The following is a 20,040-nucleotide window of genomic DNA, read 5'->3' as shown; positions in this document are numbered from 1 at the left end:
TGATGACTCAACACAGCCCCCGCAAGCAGGTTAGGTGAAGGATGCAGCGGACATGTCTCAGAATTCTAATCTGCTTTTTCAACTGTGCTCAGCCTGGGTGGGAGAGAGAGGCTGGGGCAGAGGGGAATACAGTTTTGAATCATCCGTAGCCTCTTGTCGTTCAGAAAGGCACATTTTTCCTGGCTTTTGCCTCTGTTGTAAACTTAGCAAGAGCAGGGAATTCACTGAGTACTGGCATGGGTGTTATTAACGCCAGTTTAACCCTTTGGTGAATCAGCGTTATTCCATCTGGACTCCAAACATAACATACTTGCAGGTGGAATAAGGTGGGCTACAGAACTGACAGGTGGTGTGTGTCCCTCACACAGTGTCTCATGGATCCACGCAACCAACCTGTGAGGCTTGTAGGTACAAACCTCATTATTCCCAGTGCGCAGAGGAGGACCCTGAAGTTGCTGATGTGCAAAAGCTTGCTCCAACTCACACAGTCAGCAATGTCTGAAAAGGAGTTGAACCTTTATCTAACCAACACCAAAGACTACATGTGCAACACTTACACAGTAGTTTGAATGACCTGGAGTAGTGCCAAGAAACAGGAAATCCTTTAAAGGGCGGCTAAAGGACACAGCATTGACTTCATGTACTAAAGTGAGAATATTTTATTCATAGGCAATCTCACTGGGACTTGCTCAGGGGATTTTTTTTTTTACCCCCCCCCCAAGCCGAGAAATAGTGAGTTTCCTCCAAGATGTGAGTAAATCTCATTGACTCCCAGTAGTGCTTCCCGACAACTACAGCTCAGTTCAGACATGCCTATTGGACAACTTTGACCCTATTTGGTCATTGGTCCTTCTACCTCAGTCTCCCCAACACATCACTCCACCTTGCCATTAGGGTTCAGGATCTTATAGACAGAAGATAATCTTTGAGCTTCAGCTTTAAGGATAGCAGAAAAAAAATAGTTTCTCTTGATTCCCAGCTCTAGAAATGAAGAAATAAGTTTGTGAACTCCAAGAAGAAGGAAGACCACGTCTAGCTCAAATCTACATTTGAATGGAGAATCCTTTTTTGTATGAAGTCAACAACTATTTACTGGGAAAATTATTTGAAAAAATCTACAAACATGATTCAAAAGTAAAAATATATTCTTTTATTTTCTATTCCTAAAATGGTTTATGACAATTCACTTTTGGCATGAAATCAGCAACACATGAAGGATATTTTTAAACTTTGGATCTGATGCTTACCTTATCTATAGAGCCCTGTGTGTTGCTCTACACAAAAGCAACTGCTCACCTCACGCTTACTGACCAATGCATTGGAGTCAATTTGGGACACTATCCTGAAGAGTTCTGCTGAACCCTGTGAGTGATTTTTTTTTTTTTGAGACAGAGTCTCACTCTGTTGCCAGGTTGGAGTACAGTGGCGTGATCTCAGCTCACTGCAACCTCTGTCTCCAGGTTCAAGCAATTCTCTTGCCTCACCCTCCCGAGTAGCTGGGACTACAGGCGTGCACCACCATACCCGGCAAATTTTTGTATTTTTAGTAGAGACAAGGTATCACCATGTTGGCCAGGCTGGTCTCAAACTCCTGACCTCAGGTGATCTGCCTGCCTCGGCCTCCCAAAGTGCTGGGATTATAGGTGTGAGTCACCCAACCCAGCCGCAAGTGCTTTTTAATGCATTTTAAAGAAATGGAGAAATTCCCACTGATATCCATTAAGGCATTTCAGAGAAGATGGATTTTGGCACTTTAGGAAATCCGGTCCCATCATGATGGTGCAGAGTAAATCATACTGCAATACAGCAAAGAGCCTACAGGGAGGTTGGGCCAACAATCACAGGGGCACAGCCCCAGAAACCAAACAAAGACTGAGGAGCTAAAAGATTTCAAGCAGCAGTGATGGAGTGTCCCTGCTCTCATAATGTCCTTACAAGAGTATAAATAGGGAAAAAAAATTCAAAGCCAAAGGCTCATGGGTTAAGATTTAATAACATAGGTACTTAGCAAAGGAACTTTATTAGACTCAAAATTGGCATTAATCAGAATTTTTCATTAGAGTCACTTTTTATATACAATATTTGAAATGCTTAGCTATTACCAGTTGTTATGCGGACTGTGGGTTATTATTTTATGCCATTAAATTTCAGAATTTATTAAATTGTGGAATTATTTTCACAATAAAATTTTAGGAGTTTGTAGTTGCTGATAACAATTCAGCCCCGCCAGATTTTGATATGTCTTGTTTCAGAACCACCCTCACCTGCCCAGCATATTTCTTTATTAGGATAATTTGCTATAATGACATTTTATGCCGGAGGAAGTTTTTTCATAAGACATAATTCTGGAAACAGAGGCAGGGATACTCAAACATGCTATCTTTTGAGTTCCTAAACCCATTCCTTGTTTAACTCCACTGGATTGTAATGGTTATTAAGTAACCTTAGAATAAGCACCACCGTCTTCCTTTGCACTTCATAAATCACAAACACAAATGCCAAGTTACAAAAACAAAAATTATGATAGAGTGGCACGCACAGAAAAATAAAATTACAGGGAACCAGAAGATGACGTGGTGGAGCAGATCTTTCTGAAACCCTTCTTCCTAAGCACGGGTGAAGGTCAGGAAAGGGTGGTCCATTTATTACTATAATAATGGTATGCTTGGCCGGGTGCTGTGGCTCACGGCTGTAATCTCAGCACTTTGGGAGGCCGAGGTGGATGGATCACTTGAGCCCAGGAGTTCAAGACCAGCCTGGGCAACATGGTAGAACCTCATCTCTACAAAAACTACAAAAATTAGCCAGGCACGGCAGCGTGTTCCTTCGGTCCCAGCTACTCAGGAGGCTGAGGTAAGAGGATTGCTTGAGCCTGGGAAGTCAAGGTTGCAGTGAGCCAAGATCGTACCACTGCACTCCAGCCTGATTGCCAGAGCAAGACCTTGTCTCAATAATAATAATAATAACATGGTATTCTTTGTCCATAATAATGTCTCTATTGCTGATGAGTCTGAATGGAGCCAGGCACACGCTACCATATCTTTTGCAACTAAGGGATATGCTTTGTGAGACGGCTGCCTGGAACAGGGATGGAGGCAGGGAGGGGCAGGGAAAAAGGCAGAGTATGGAGGCCCGGAACAGGAAAACAAGAGGTATATATCATCTTGACCTTGGCCATCTGACTTTGCCAAATACACTCCGACCAGAATAATCACTAGTCCTGGTGCCCCTGCTGCTGCAATATGCTATGACATGTTGTTGGGTTTATAGAGCATAGGAGAGAAAAGTCATACTCCCTGAGCAAGCATCTGCTTTTTGTTTCTTGAAGGGGCCTGAAAATTTGCATTATTTGCATTTTGTAGTCACTGGGGCAGGGGTGAACGTTAGAAAGAAAACATGTATTAGAAGAATACAAGTACAAATGATTAGGAACACAAAGTATTGGGCCAGTGGGCATGGATTCAAATCCTGACTGCCACTGAAGGCTGTGTGACCTCGAACATACTTCTTTAACCCTTTTGTGGCTTAGTTTCCTCATCTGTACAATGGGGATCATAACCTAACCTTCCTTACTGAGTTCTCATGAGAATTAAATAAACTAACGTATGTGAATCCCTAAGTCTATAGGTAGCACTATGTATGAGCTGTTATTTATTGAGTACCTAATGTGTGCCAGACCTCCTGTAAGGTGCTTTCATAAAAAGTTTTGGTTAATCTTTATAATATAATAGCAAACTTAGGAGGCAGGCAGCATTATTTCCATTTTACAGACAAAGACATTGAGGCTCAGAAAGGTTAAGAAAATTGCTCAGGTGTCCAACTGCAAGGTATCAAATCCAGGTGTGTCTCCTCCAGCACGATAGCAAACACCACTGGTGTCCCAAGCTCTCAGTGGCTGCTTTATAAACACTTGCATTGTGGTCTAGACTATTACATTTCTAATCAATTTTATTATGAGAAAATTATTCCTCTCTCCCTCATCATTTGTCTAAAGCATTCGAAATTAACAAACTCTATTAGATCAATGCGTTTGACACCTGAAGTTGAGTCACTCTGGACTTCGGGGGAAAGTCCTGCATGTCATGGGCTTTGGTGCTTTTGGAGGGAAAGAGAACAGTTGCTCCTTACTTCCTTTCTTCCTTCCTTCTTTCTCCCCTCACCAGACAGGAAAGACCAGCAAATGTACATCACCAGCAGAGTGATGAGCCCCTGAGCAGCCTTCTTCCCTGAGCCAGAGGAGCATCTGGGAGCTCAATTAGCAGGCAGTCTTTCTCACACAGGCTCTCCTTTGGGGGCGCCACAGCACTCGGGAACTGGGAACAAGTCTTTCCTCCCTGCCAGCACTTGAGACAGGAAGCAGGCCTTCCTTCAGGTTGCCCGACTCAGCTTCCTGCTCACACAACAGAGTGAAGGAAGAACAGGCGACGGAAAAACACTAGGAAAAAAACAAAACAAAACAAAAAAAGAACTAGTGTGGAAATAGCACAATGCTGTAAAGTTTTCGTCATAAGAAATGTATTCCTGGCTGATACTGATCGTTTTTTCAATCCCCCAAACGTTGGCCAAGTCCTTCAGAAGCTTCGCCCAGTGGGGTGGGAGGGTTATGGCTGGAGCCCAGAGGGGTGATACCTAGAAGACCTATCAGACAGGACACTACAACGCCACCATCAGAAACAGGCCTGTGAGGGCCTGGTCTCTGTAGGGTACCTGGGTTTGGCATGGCCAGAGAAGCAACATGGCTCACTGGGTGACATTGACCTCGTAGGTCCCTGTGCCCTATAGATGCTAACTAAAGCATTGCTTTAACTCGCCTGAACTGGTTTTTAAGATGGAAATAATGAATAGGTAAATTAATACTGTTGAAGAAATGCTCCTAAACAGTTTCTTCTATTTTGTCTTTCGTTCCTCGTGCTCTAAGTGACAGATCTAAGAACCTATTGGCAATTCAAGGTTAAGGGGATTTATGCCTATATTTTCTTCAAAGACTTTTATAGTTTTAGATTATATATTTAGGAGTTTGATTCTTTTTTTTTTAAGTTAAGTTTTGTATATGGTATAAGGTAGGAGTCCAACCTCACTGTTTTGCATGTGGTTATCCAGTTGTCCCAGGGCTATTGGTAGAAAAGACCATTTTTCTCCCATTGAATTGTCGTGGCACCCTTGTCAAAAATCAACTGACTGTGAATGTCAGAGTTTATTTCTAGACTCTCGGGTCTATTCTAATGATCTGTGCATCTGCTCTTGGGCCAATACCACACTATCATGAGTACTATAGTTCTGTAGTAAGTTATGAAATTGGAAAGTGTGAATCCTCCAACCCTGTTCTTTTCCTAGATCATATTGGCCATTCTGGGTCCCTTGAATTGTCGTGTGAATTTTAGGATCAGCTTGTTCATATCTGCAAAAAGGCAGCTAGAATTTAGATAGGGATTGCATTGAATCTGTAGATCAATTTGGCAATATTGAAAAAATAATTTTAGGTTAGTGAAGAAATAAGGTTAGCACCTCCCAAACTCTGGCACTTTAAGTCAGAGTGGCTTTGGGTCTCTTTGAATCTGACTCTCACATCTACTGGAGAAAAATAAAGCCTACCCCAGAGGTTGCCAAGTAAATGGCACAATCTACATGAAAGCATTGTGAAAACTATATTGTGAAAATCAGAGGTGTTGTTGAATCTATTTTTGTAGGAAGTCATTAATTCATTCTTTCAATTGAATTTTTTATGGAATTTAGATGCTGTGCTTATAAACTGATACACTTATAAGTGATTTAGAATTCACACATTAAAACAAGTCTTTATTGTCCCTTTCAAGCTGGTCATCTTGCAAAATTACATATTTATTCTAACAATGCTACATTTGCTTGAAATATTTTCAAGTTATTTTTTCACATTTCTTCTTTTTAAATTTTTTAAATTTAATAATTATTTAATTGAATTGAACACATATATTTCAAAATTAGTAAAAGCATAAAAGTTACATTCATAAGAATCAAACTTATATACCAAAATATGTCTGTGTTTACATACTTGTTTGGGAAACAAGAAACTGATGAAAAATAAAAATAATTGTATTATTCTTGCCATAATAATATACATGCTTTCCTGATGTAACCAAACTCATTGAATTATTGTAATTTTATGTTAGCCATTCATACTTAAATTGAAGATTGAATTATAAAATGCATCGCATTACTTTGAATATCCTCAGTAATGGCACATTATTGCAAATTGTCGTTTTTGAAAGTAAATTTGATTTCTTGGATGATCAGAAGTCATGTGGAGCTAAGTCAGATGGCTCAGTGAAGGCAATGATCAGCCTGAGTAATGTTTTTCTTGAGACTGCAGTGTTATTACTAAGTAATAGTTAATTTTTTCTTTAATTAAACTGTCACTTATGTGTTTTAATTAATTAACTTATTTTGTAGAGATAAGGTCTCACTACGTTTCCTGGGCTGGTTTTGAACTCCTAGCCTCAAACGATCCTCTTGCCTCTGTCTCCCAAAGTGCTGGGGTTATAGGCGTGAGTCACTGCACTCAGCCATGAATTTATGTGTTTAAATAACAGTAGTCCTACAAAGATGTGCCTGGCCGAGGCAGTGATGTACTTGACATCTGATAAACTGTTTGAGAAAAAAAATAAGGTTCTCCCACCAGGTCTCTCCCCCAACACCTGGGGATTACAATTCAAGATGAGATTTGGGTGGGAACACAATGCCTAACCATATCATTTGGCATATTGATTACTTCGAGCTGAAAACACTTGAGAAACAGTAGTTGCAGAAAAGGCTACAGACTTGCCCTTTCCTATAGGTAGCAAGCCATAAAAACCCCTTTGTGAAAGATGCTTTCCCTGTACCAGGACAAAAAAAATAACTCTTAGCACCAGAGACTGAGAAATGACATTTCGATGGATCTATAGACATAAACTTACTAAAATAGCTATCTTCCAATGTTTTACACCCCCCCAAAACATATCTCCTAACAATTCCCCATGATTCACTGCCCTTTATCTTGTCATTTCTTCACAAATTTATCAATTTTGTTTTTGTTTTTATTTTTATTTTTATCTAAAAGACATAAAAGCTTTCTGCTTTGTCCATTTCTTCGGGTCTTCATTGTCTTGTGAGAGCCTTCATGTACATGTAAAAATTAATGAAATGTGTATACTTTTCTCCTGTTAATCTGTCTTGGGTCAATGTAATTCTTAGACCCAGCCAAAGATCAAGGGGGCAAAGGAGAATTTATCCTTTTCCCCCACAATAGCTACCAGTAAGAATCAATCATTGGGGATACCCAAAGTGGCTTCATTCAGTTCAGCACAGCTGCCAACCCTAGTAGATGGGAGAGGAGTCAGAGTTCACTTGATTTTGAAAATTAAAAGAACATGACATTTCTTTCTCCTTGGACCAGGGATCAAATGCATGACTGTTACACCCTTATTCTGTCAACACTGCCAATGCCCACATGTGGAAGTCCTCTTTTTCAATCATTGTTGGAGAAAAGGCAGTCCTTTTAATAGTCACACCTGGCATGCTACAGCTGCATCTTGTTGGAATCATGTATCTATAATCTCACCAAAAGATGCTGAGAGCACCTGCCTAAAAGTGGGGAGCGAAGTCTCAGATTTTCTTTGACGTTTCAGGTGGTTCTCCATGCTTTACCATGAGATATTCACTTATCCCTTCATTTCTATTCAGTTAACACACATGAAGCACCTACTCTGGGCCACCTCTCTATTAGGCCTTGTAAGGATTAGAGATGTGAATTAAATGTAAATATTCAAACCACTGACTTCATAATCTGGTGAGAAAGAAAGAAAGACGTGCAAACCTCCTATAGTACAAACCAGAATAATACCATTTAAAAGTGGGATGAACATCATGCTAGGGGACATGTGGCTGCAGGGATGATTAGGCTTTGGAGAGAAGGTTTAAGTGAGCCTTGAAGAATGAAAAGGAATTTGATGGAGAATGTAGGAGGATGCTCCAAGTGTAAGGAAAGTCCTAGAAGTAGGAAAACCCTAGCATGTACACAGAAGAGTGGTAGAAGGACACAGCAGAAGGCAAGACCAGAAAGCAGGTTTGGGACCATCTCAACTACAGTTTGTACCTGGCTCTAAGGAATCCTGCCACACGGGCTGTGGGGGAATGAAACTCAACCCTCCATCAACTCATCAGCCATGCTCCAACCACCCAGAGGAGGGGGCGTCTTTTCTAACTTACACAGAGACACAATAGGGGCTAGTGGAGTCTTATTTTTTTGAGACAAAATTTCGTTCTGTAGCCCAGTCTGTAGCACAGTGGCATGATCATGGCTCACTGCAGCCTCAACCTGTGGGGCTTCAGTGATCCTCCCACCTCAGCCTCCCGAGCAGCTGGGACTACAGGTGCATGCCTCCACGCCTAGCTAATTTTTAAAAAATTTTTGTAGAGCCAGGGTTTCACTATGTTGCCCAGGCTGGTCTTGAACTCCTGGCCTCAAGCAATCCTCCAACCTCAGCCTCCCAAAGTGTTGGAATTACAGGTGTGAGCCCCCACACCTGTGCTGGAGCCTCATTCTTGACGGTCCTGAATAGCATGCCAACGAGTCTGGGCTTTGTTGTGTAGGCAACAGGAAGCCCTTGAGGATTTTTTTGGAGGTTTGAAGAGTCTTTAAAAAATAATGTGAATAGTGAGAATAATAGCCAGATGGGTATTAAGCATACTTTCCTCTGTTGCTTGCTCTGTTTCAAGTATATTCTTACATATTCACAAAGGGCTCTGAATGGTAAATTTTTCTAACAATGAGCAAATGAATTACATAACAGACAAATTAAAGAGCCCATGTCGAATGCAAATCTAAAGCCCAGTTCTCCAGACTTTTGGTCTAAAGAAGTCAAAGTCAGTGGGAAAGAAAGTTGAATTGTGGTTGCCAGGGGCTGGGGGAGGGAAGAATGGGGAGTTATTGTTTAATGGGTACAGAGTTTTAATTTTATAAGAAGAAAGGAGATACGGGGATGGATAGTAGAGATGGCTACATAATGTTACGAAAGTATTTAATACCTTCTTATTGTTTGGGACTTTTTTATGTTGGACCCATGTAAAGATCACTAATGCAGTACTCAAGTGGAAGAAAGTACAAAATAAAACACACACACACACACACACACAATCTACGAGTGAAAAATAAATTCTTATTTCCCCTTGTTGTTTTTTTTAGACGTTCTACATGTTTCCACTTATAACCAAAAACCCTTTAGACTTCTAGTAAGATAAAGTTAAAGCTGTAAAACATTAGTAGGTAGTTTACCCAAATAAGTTGAAGATTATAAGCAAGACTGTCAGCCACTTTCACCCCCTTACAGAGGCTGATGGATTTCCATTTGTCTCAATGCTAAATAATGTAGCATTTGTCCAATGGTCATTAAAAGCTGTATGCCCTCAAGAAGCAATGTCTTGGGCCTTTCCGGGTACAGAACAAGTTTCCACTGCAGTAGACGCTTAAAGGAGCACCAGTTCCAATGCTAGCACTGTCCTGGTAGAGGCTCTCCCACCTCCGGCTGTGATGCTTCATCACTGTTTGTGTGGGTCTTGGCACAGATGAAGGCAAGGGTCGCAGGTCCAAGATCAGCTAGCATGGCATTGCGGGTAGGGGAGCGGAGGCCCTAGAGGGAAATATTGAAATCGTTAGATACAGAAAGTGGAAAGAAACTTGGTGTTTCTTTTTTATCTTTTAACTTTTATTCTAGGTATAGGGTACATGTGCAGGCTTGTTACATAGGTAAACTCATGTCATGGAGGTTTGTTGTACAGATTATTTTGTCACCCAGGTACTAAGCCTCATACCCAATAGTTATTTTTTCTGCTCGTCTCCCTCCTTCTACCCTCCACCCTCAAGGAAATCCCAGTGTCTGTTATTTCCTTCTTTGTGAACATGGAAACTTAGTGTTTCTTTACAGAAACTCTTAGGTTACCTTCCGGTTTCTGTAATGAGGCAGGAGAGGCTAAAGTGACTTTGTAAGTCATTAGGTTCCTGTTTCCAGTCCGCTACTTTTTCTACCACCCTATTCAGCTTCGCTAAATATATGCTAATCTATCTCATTTGTGGATCTGTATATTTATTATTCATTTTTCAATGATTATCCTCCCATATACGAGAGTTTTGAAAGCATTTTTATTGAGAGATATGTCACAAAGCATAAAATCTACCACGTTAAAGTGTACACTTCAGTGGGTTTTAGAACATTCACTCTATTGTACAACTATTACCACTTTCTAATTCCAGAACATTTTCTTCACCCCAAAAAGAAACCAGTATGCTAAGTGAAGTAAGCCAGCCACAAAAAGATAGATATACACTGTAGGACTCTCCTCATATGAGGAGAGTTGGCAAAGTCAGTGAGACAGAAAGTTGAATTGCTGTTGCCAGGGGCTGTGGGGAGGGAAGAATTGGGAGTTACTGTTTAATGGACACAGAATCTCAATGTCTAAGAAGAAAAGAGACACGGAGATGGCAGGTGGAGATGGCTACATACATTATAAAGGTACTTAATACCACTGAAGTGTATACTTAAATTGTTAAGTTAGTAAATTGTATGTTATGTATATTTTACCACAATAAAAATAATTTTGGTAAATACCACAATGAAAAAAAATGGGAAGGGAATCCCTGTAGGTACCTTGTAAATAGCAGCATATTATTGAATCATTTGTGCTAGTACTTTTCATTTGTTAAATGTAAACATTCAAAGTACACCAAGTATTAAGAAAAAAAAAAAAAGGAGCCCATGGCTATTAGCAGTTATTCTCCATTCTCACCTTCCTCCAGCTCCTGGCAGCCACTAGTCCACTTTCTGTTTCAATATGCTTACTGAGGACATTTCATACAAATGGAATCATACAATAACATGACCTTGTGTGTCTGGCTTCTGTCAATTAGCATAGTGTTTTCAACATTCATCCACATTGTAGCATATATCAGTACCTCATCCCCTTTTATGGTGACATATGTGGGCTTTTTAAAGTAGATTCCAGGCTGAGAGATAAGAGTCTTTCCCTCCGAAGGTTTCCTCCTGGAAGTAGAGCTTTGGCATATCTGAGCTGGGGAGCACACAGGTCTAGGAGGCTTCATTGTACACAACTCATCACGTGGCCCAAATGTTTTGCACCTGTACAGGCTTCCTTTTCCCTCTTTAGTGTGAGAGACCCCATAACAGGGGGCCCTGCTTTCAAACTCAACTGGGATACTATGACCCCTGGTCAGGTCTTTAGTAGTGATGTAACGCAGAGGTGTCATGGTGCCAGTGGCCACTCTGTAACTGGTGCTTTTGCTTAAATATAAACATGTATCACAGAGGAGAAATTCTGCTAGACATTCTTCTAACTGCAACTGAATGTAGCCTGTGATAACCAAAACCCACTTTTCTGAAGCATGGTTCACTTTGGAGCATACCCTGTTGCACATGCCGCTTGGAATCAGCGGTGAACCAGACCCATTTAAGCTATGGCTAAATATAATGTGCTGCTTTGCTGCAGAGCCTGAGGAAGCTTGGCGGTGGGTCATGTCGGGAGGGCAGGCCACTGCTCTATTTCAGCAGGAAGTTGCTGTGCTTTCCTTGTTTTATAAAATGTCCCCAAATATGGAGGCTCTATAATGGGTAAACCAGTGATCCAGTTGGACTCATTCTAGAAATACTATGATTTATCACAGTATAAAGGGGTAAGAAAGATCACTTCATGTTTGAAAGCACAAATCTCTTTTAGGAAGTTACACTGGGCATTCAAACTTTTTGTGTAATTTTATTTCTTGCTTTTTTTTTTTTTTTTTTTTTTTTTTTTAAGAGATGGAGTCTCTCTCTGTCACCCAGGCTGGAGTGCTGTGGTACAATCATAGCTCACTCTAACCTCAAAGTCTTGGGCTCAAGTGACCCTCTCACCTCAGCCTCCCAAGTAGCTAGGACTACCAGGGCATGTCACCATGCACAGCTAAGTTTTGGTTTTTCAAAAAAGCATTCATAGGGACAGGATCCCATTATGTTGCCCAGGCTGGTCTGGAACTCCTGGCCTCAAGTGATCCTCCCACCTTGGCCTCCACCAGCATTGGAATTACGGGAGTGAGACAATGTGCCTGATCAATTTTCTTTTTTATATGTGTTAGTTTCTACAATTTCTTCGCTAGCTGACTTTGAATATTCTTCTTTGGAATAGATATGATGTTCAGCAACCGGGAGGATTTCCCTCATCCAAGTTCATGGGTAATTTGGTGGGTTTTCTTGGAGAGTTTAAGTAGAATTTAATTGTGAATATTTGAGTGTTTGAGGTAGGGAGGAAGGAGATGGCCTGAAGGATAGTCACTACTTGAAGGGAAGACATAATTAATTGGAATGTTCAACATTATTTTTCTCTAAAACATGAAGTTCTACATGATTCTTACATGAACGTGGACTGAGAAAGCATGCTGTGTTGTGTAGCATTATCTGGCTTCAAGAATTCATTATAATGAGATCAATAAGGCGTGAATACTGCCAGCCATGCACTCAGCGGCACCCACTGTTGTTGGGCTGATACACCTTCTCATTGTCACTTGCCTACCTCCAATTCTAAAATGCTTTTTTCAGCCTCCCTTGCAGCTAGGAAAAACTTATGACCTAGTTACATGTAGAAAGTTTTTGCTTTTCTAATAAAAGGGGGAAATATTCCCAGTGTGACCCCCTTTTCTCCTCTTCCTTCCTTGAAAGTGGTGTGATGCCTGGAGCCACAGCTGCCTTCTTGAGGCAGTCATCTTGTTATGATAAGGAAAGGCCAAGAGAACTGTCAAATTGCTAGCCCTGGCATCACATCACTGAGCTGATGAATCAGTACCATTGTTGTACTTTTAACCTTCATGTTATTTGAGAAACATAAACCCCTATTTGTGGAATTTACTTTTAGTCAGAGTTTTGCTAACAGATGTAATTCATGGAAAGAACTTTGCTTTACTAGTATTTACTCTAATACGTCTACCTAAATATCCACTACGTCCTGTTTGTCTCTCTCCCGTATATTTCAGCACTGCCTAAAGTCTGTATTTATTGTTCCCATTTTTTTTTTTTTTTTTTTTTTCTGAGATGGAGTCTCACTCTGTCTCCCAGGCTGGAGTGCAGTGGTGTGATCTTGGCTCACTGCAACCTCCACCTCCCAGGTTCAAGCAATTCTCCTGCCTCAGTCTCCCGAGTAGCTGGGATTACAGGCATGTGCCATTAGGTTTTGAAAATGAAACTTACTCATAAATATATTTCTTTCAAAATGAATTTTATAACTCTTTTCCCTCCAAGTTTAAAACTTAAACCTCTACTAAGTTCCCACGGGTTCTTTTCATGGAAACTTAGTAGAGGTTTAAGTTTTAAATTTGGAGAGAAAAGATTTACAAAATTCATTTTGAAAGAAATATATTTATAAGTTTCACTTTCAAAATCTAATGTGTGATCACTTCATTTAGATTAAATTGTTGCCTGGTGCGCTTGCAACCCACACATGGCAGAATTAGTTGGTGTGGGAGAAGGAAAGGGAAACTCTGACTGCATAGGGTCCAGAGCTGTTTGATGACAGGCCCGTTTGTGCATAAAGACAATACTTTTAAAAACCCATAACCTTAGCAACCTCAAATGCCAAAAGCAGAGTGTGAAATAACCAGACTAGAAAAAAAAATGGAGGCCTTATTATTGCTCTTCGTCACACTAATATACCCTTACCATTTTAAAGAAAAGTATACTTTTTAGAAGAAAAAAGAAATCTCTGTTTTAAAAATTTTTTAATTACTCCCTTGAACATGTGTATGTGGTTTCTTTAGGAGAGTCTGGGTAGTTGACATTGTTTTGTCTATTAAGGATATGAGTCTATTGTATCACATAGTTTCCTGTTTATTAGGACCCTTGGGGGAAAATTTCTGTCTGATCATGGGAGCCCAAATATTTATAACTGAGCAACAGGTTTATTTTAATCTCATGAATATTGTAGGTGATTTAATTGTCAATGGGCTGCTATTTTTGTTTTCTTGGTTGCTTTTTAAAAAATTTATTTAAAAAGGAACACAAGTCTCATGACATTAGTTCCTATTAAAAAAGATTGAGTTAATTTGGTCAGATTTGTATGCAACATCCAAGAGTGACTCTGTGCCATAATGCACCCTCTGCTTCACTTGATGTTTTCTAGCATTGACTCAGGATATGCAGTAGTAACTAACATCATATGAATTTTCAAAATTGCATTTGTTTTTAGTACCAACTTTAAGGATTTTTATTATGACAGTAGAGGTTAATGAGCATTTTCACAAGATAAACAAAAAAATTCCCAAAAATATATGTGTTTTAACATCATGATTGCAGTTTATTTTTCACTCAGGTCAAATCCAAGATAGGTGTTCCTGATCAGCCTGTAGCTCTCCTCCAACCCAGACTCCTTTCAAATTGTGGCTCCACCATCTTCAATAGGGAGCTTCCAAGATTGCCCTGCTGCCCTGTCTCAAGCCTGCAAAAAAGGATAGGGGTCAGACCACTCATATTTCATTGGCCCAAATTTGGTCACGTGGCCACACTCACTGCCAGGGAAGCTGGGAAATGGAGTCTAGCTCTGTGCCCAAGAAGCAGAGAAAAATAGATTTGATGAAGACTTAGTCAGTCTCTGCAACAATGAAACAGATAAGAAGGCAAAAGAAAAAGAATTTTACAACCTGAAGAGGGAGAAAAAATTCAATTAACAAAAAGATGGACTACACCCCAAGGTAGTCTGCAGAATTCTATCTACCCAAATCATGTGTTAAATTGTGAAAGAGGTTATGATAAAAGTAGGATAAGGGTGAAATTTGAAAAATGCTCTGGGGACACATAGCACACTCCTTCCCTGGTGACACAGTAGGCAGAACCAAGCCAACTATAAAAGGAAGTTCAGTGTGTTTAATCTGTTGCTCAGATAAAACCATCCTGGAAAAACTCCCAGTTTTACAATCTAACCGATCATCAGTATCTCACTTATATAAATAACTCTAGCCTGCATGAAATACCTTCTTGCTCCCCTTGACTGGTAAAAATAACTTTGTTTCAGCAGAAAAGGTGTAGAAAAGGAATGTTGAAGCCAATCAAACTCATAGTATCAATATTTTTTGTTAAGCTTTAGGAGTAAGTTCTGTAATCATTGCAATCAGCTTGTTTTTGTTATTTAAGAAGCTTAAAATGATTAAGAAACTGACGTATTAGCCTTACAATTTTATTTTGGAATGATAAACTAATACTCAGTTTGTAATTTTCACTTGAAAGCTGCAAAATAACTGAATATGTTCTTTAAAAGTGTTTGAATATTCAGAAGAATCTAATTTAGTACATGTATAAACTAGTATTATTACAAGACTTAATTGAGATATTGAAAGATTTTTCTTGCTTGGTTTGTAAATGTTGCCCCATCAGGCATTTGAAGTGTTTGAGAAAGTCGAAGTTATTAAGTTTGTAAAGATAATTAAAAATATTTTAGGAAATCTTTTTGCATGTATAAAGATGGTCAGTTTGAAGAAATTTAATGTTTTTAAGTTTGTAAGTTAATTGTACATTAATCAAACAAGAAAAGCAATTGTTCTCATTTTTATATAAAAATCACTATATTTACAAATAAAATAACCAGGTTTATAGATTAAGCTTGAAGACCTAAAACACATTTTAAATGTAAGGGCCAGGGTGGGGGGCAGGAATGAGCAAGAAGCTAAGAGGAGCTGAGAAACCAGAACCTGAGCTGCGGTCCCCAGAGGAAGGGCCTTGCTTGGAAGTCTGCTTCCTCCCAGGGGTAGGCTGTCGAGTCATATGGGAAAGAGGTAGTGAGACTAATGGGCAGAATCAGGGTCATTCCTGGATTTCTGTCTAAAGCAGGACAAAGGGGAGCAGGAGTAGGGCCCAGCAACAGGATATGGGTCTGATAGAGATTCAAGTTGGGTAGCAGGGCCCTGTGTGGACAGAGGGTGCACATAAGAAGACATAAGAGGACAACGGAGAGGCTACACCATAATGGAGATGTCTGGCCACTTGGTGCTGAGTTATAGAGCAGAACAGACACTAAATAAGGCCAGTGTCCCCAGCCACCAAGTGACAGGAGAAGGAACAGAGAGGCCCTTGGGGAAGTGGATGGTCTGGAAGAACAGGTGGAATAGACACTTGGTGTCCTGGTGCCTATCATGTGACAATCATCTTAACTGTGAACCCAGTAAAGAAGGACAGTAGCAGCTCATATCAAGTTCTGAGGTGTGAGGGTGGGGATACAGTACTCCAGTATGGAGTGTGGAAAAGTGAGGCTACACTGACAGCATCACGGGACTCTACCATCTAGATGACAGTAATCCCCCTCCCCAACTCATGAAAATCAAAACTGTCTCCAGAAATTGCCACATTTCCCCCTAGCCCCCAGAGGGGACAAAATAGTCTGTGGATAAGACCCACTGCTCTAGAATGTAAATGCCATGAAAACTGGAATATTTTCTTACATATCTTCAGCAACCATAAGTGACCCTGAATAAGTATTTGTTGAATAAATGAATGAGTGGCGTATGAATCATAACAGCAATGGAAGAGCAGTGTTAACGACAATCAAATTCCAAAGCCTTTCTGGATTAAAATAAGTGAGAATCAATTGGCATAAGACAGAATCAAGATAGCTTTATCTTTAATAAAGTTAAGAAAGAAATAATGGTTTGTTTATACTTAAAATATTTAATTTTTTCTGGTTGGGACATTGATTTATTTCCTCATGCTAGTAGTGAGTATATACTTATCATTATACATATAATTTCATACATTTAAACACAGGTGTGTTTCTTCTCTGGGGTTCTTAGCATTCCAGTTGGAAATCCGTCTCTATTTTAAGCACAAAACTCCATATGTCACTTAAGTGAATGGACCGCCAATCAACCAGCGACAGCAACAAGAGGCAAAGGGCACAGAGGGAAGGAGGAAGAGTAAAAAATGCCTTTTTTCCCATTTTCCCCAAAATACCAGAATGCAATCACCATATCTCAGAGGAACATCTGGTTGAACTGGGAGGGTGGGTAAGATTTTGGAGGATCTGGGAGGCCAGGCAAAGGAGTTGTTTTAAGGTAGTGAGCATTTGAGAGCCGTGAGAACGTGTGGAGCACAGTCAGATATTGTCAATTGTGCCTTAAGAAGATTCTGCAGGCAGTGGTGGGCAGGGAAGAAAGTAGAGGAGAGAGATGCACCAGGCTGTCTATGATGAGATGTGCACCAAGGAAGCTGGCTGCTTGACTTCAGAGCCAAGGAAATGGAGTATGGCCATTACTGCAAAGCTGGACTTCTGTTAAGGACAGACCTTTTACAATGCTTACACATTGTTGGTTTACAATTCCCTGAATTTAGCGATGTTTGATGATAATGGAATTTACTTTCCTATTAAAACAACTCAGAGAGGGTTACTAAGGCAGGGTCATGAAGACCTGGACAAACTGACCCTCTCACCGCCTTGGATAGCCTTGGCCACTTAAGTCAAATCCAGTGTTATCTGGGAGTGAGGGATTATTTTGTCTCAAGGGTAATCAGCTTTAAGGCAAGATTATAGGAAGGAACCTTCACTTAAAATTTTATTTTTATTCAGATCCAAAGAATAATTTTCAGTGATTATGAAGTTATCATCTCTTATCTTTGTCTCTTTGATTTTTATAACATTATGGCAGAAAATGCCAGTAAATCCCTTATATCCATTCTTCCTTTCTCCCTTATAACAGAATCCCTTGTTTATCAGCTGGGAATATGGAAATCCAGACAGCAAATCTCATTTTCCAGCTTCCCTTGCTAACTAGGTGTGGCCTTGTTGCTAACTTTTTTTTTTTTTTTTGAGACAGAGTCTCGCTCTGCTGCCCAGGCTGAAGTGCAGTGGCACAATCTTGGCTCACTGCAACCTCCACCTCCTGGGTTCAAGCAATTCTCATGTCTGAGCCTCCCGAGTAGCTGGAATTACAGGTGTGTACAACCATGCCCAGCTAATTTTTGTATTTTTAGTAGAGACAGGGTTTCACCATATTGGCTAAGCTGGTCTCAAACTCCTGACCTCAAGTGATCCGCCTGCCTTGGCCTCCCAAACTGCTGGGATTACAGGCGTGAGCCACCGCGCCTGAACTGTTGCTACCTTCTGACTAATGAGATGGGGGCAGAAGTATCACGTGGAAGTTTCTGGGAACCTTCCTTTAAAGATACCATGTGTCTGCTCTTTGCCCTCCTCCATCTTACTGATATGGCCATCCTGGGCCACGGGAAAGCAGGTTGTCCTAAGGATGGTGGTGGGGTGGTAGGGTGGGGGACCTGGCAAAGCTGCCACACCAGTCCTTAACATGAGATAGAAATAATGCCATATTTTGTGTAGGCTTCTCTTTGGGATGTTTTCCATTACTTGCAGATAAGCTCATCCTCAGTAATACAAAAAATAAAATTATATTATATAGTATGATCTCTCACCTACCCTATTAAAAATGTTTTTGTAACTTCTCCTTACTCATTCTTTCTTCCTCACAATTTGTCCCACGTGTAGCTGATAAATGATCTCTGAAAGTCCCAGCTGAATCATGTCACCCACACCCTGCCACCCATGTTTGAGAATCTTCAATGCCTTCCCATTTCCCTCAAACCAAGTGACACTTCCTTGGCCTGGTATAGAAGGTCTCCATGAGCTGCATCCACCCTGCCTCTCCAGCCTTCTCTCTACTACTCCCTCTGCTTGGCTGGGACTGCCTTTCTCCTTTAAAAGGAGGCTGTCCCCACTTCTGCCTGTCAATGTTCTCTACATTTTTTAAGATCCATCTCATTAGCCAGGCATGGTAGCTAGTGCTTGTATTTGCAGCTACTTAGGAGGCTGAGGTGGGAGGATCACTGGGAGGCTGTGTCTTCAGTGAGCTATGATCATGCCACGGCACTCCAACCCAGGTGACAGAGCAAGACCCTGTGTCTTACAAAAAATGAAATAAAATAAATAAATAAGTAAATAAATAAATCTGTGAAAGGTTGTATTTGCTTTGTTTCCCCACCCATCACACTGCCCGGGCTTTACTCATCTTTGACTCAGAGGATGTCTGTAGCTCTCCCCTGGGAGGGGGAATCCACCCAGGAGTCCACATTACTGCTTCTCTAACTGGGCCATCTCCATGGTATTTCCTTTCCTCTAGTGGCTTGCGCTGAAGATGTCATTTTTCTGATCAGCTGTCTGCCATTAGCACTCACCAGGTCACATGTCTTTCCTGTTAACCTAACTTTGGGTGACCTATACCTACTACCCTATAAAAGTTTCCCTCTTCTTTTTGATTTTGAGTTATATTACAAAGCCTCCTTCTATGAACTTAGCCTGAGGTGGCACCATGCCTGACCCCTTCTTCCTGACCTTTCCACTCAACTGCAGAATTCTGTGGGTTGGGATGGGGGGATCCAAGACAGTCTCTCCAAACTAGAACTGACAAGAAAATGTTAACATTTCTTGGGCCGGATTATCATGATACATGGTAATCACTTTACATGTGTCATCTCATCTCTCCCAAAAACCACAAGGTCACATAACCAGTAAATGGTGGAACCAGAACTCAAACCCAGGCAGCCTGCCCCCAGCACACTTGCACTGTAATGTGTTATCTACTCTGCAAACTCAAGGCAGTATGCCAATGTCACATATGGACAGTTTAGACCCAGAAGGAATCACTTCTTCCCGAACCTCTTTTGAGTATTTCTATTTTTATAGGAGGTGTTTCCTAAAGCCACAGAGAATGTGCAGAAAATGAAATCAGATTCTTTTAAAAGAAACTCATGAGGAACAAATGACTCTCGATCAGGCTGTTCCTCTCTTTGATCAACATCCTGGCAGGAAACATTGCCTGCAACAAGCACAAGAGACTTGAGAAGCAAGGAGTGTTTGCCCTTGCCTATAACTGGGTTTCCTGTTTTGCTTTCCAAAATTTTCATAGAATTTTTTAGGTGCTTTTAGGAAAAGTTTTTTTTGTTTTGCTCTTTGTTTTTTTCCATGAGGCAAGATTTATGGTGGTGAGTGATCAGCCACAGA

General features: G+C 40.6%; 1 long non-coding RNA gene across 1 annotated transcript; it reads right to left on the bottom strand.

Annotated features, from left to right (window-relative positions):
- Nucleotides 1–14,206: 14,206 nt before the first annotated feature.
- On the bottom strand, nt 14,207–18,880 carry LOC110743984. The gene is made up of 2 exons (XR_002523909.1): nt 18,460–18,880; nt 14,207–14,484 (listed from the first exon to the last, which is right to left on the bottom strand). It is a non-coding gene; the product is annotated as an uncharacterized LOC110743984 (long non-coding RNA).
- Nucleotides 18,881–20,040: the final 1,160 nt, after the last annotated feature.

Source organism: Papio anubis, chromosome 8 (assembly GCF_008728515.1).
Source record: "Papio anubis isolate 15944 chromosome 8, Panubis1.0, whole genome shotgun sequence".
In the NCBI taxonomy this organism is placed as follows: domain Eukaryota; kingdom Metazoa; phylum Chordata; class Mammalia; order Primates; family Cercopithecidae; genus Papio; species Papio anubis.
The sequence above is the reverse complement of the archived record's forward strand: the minus strand, read 5'-3'. Positions and strand labels throughout refer to the sequence as shown.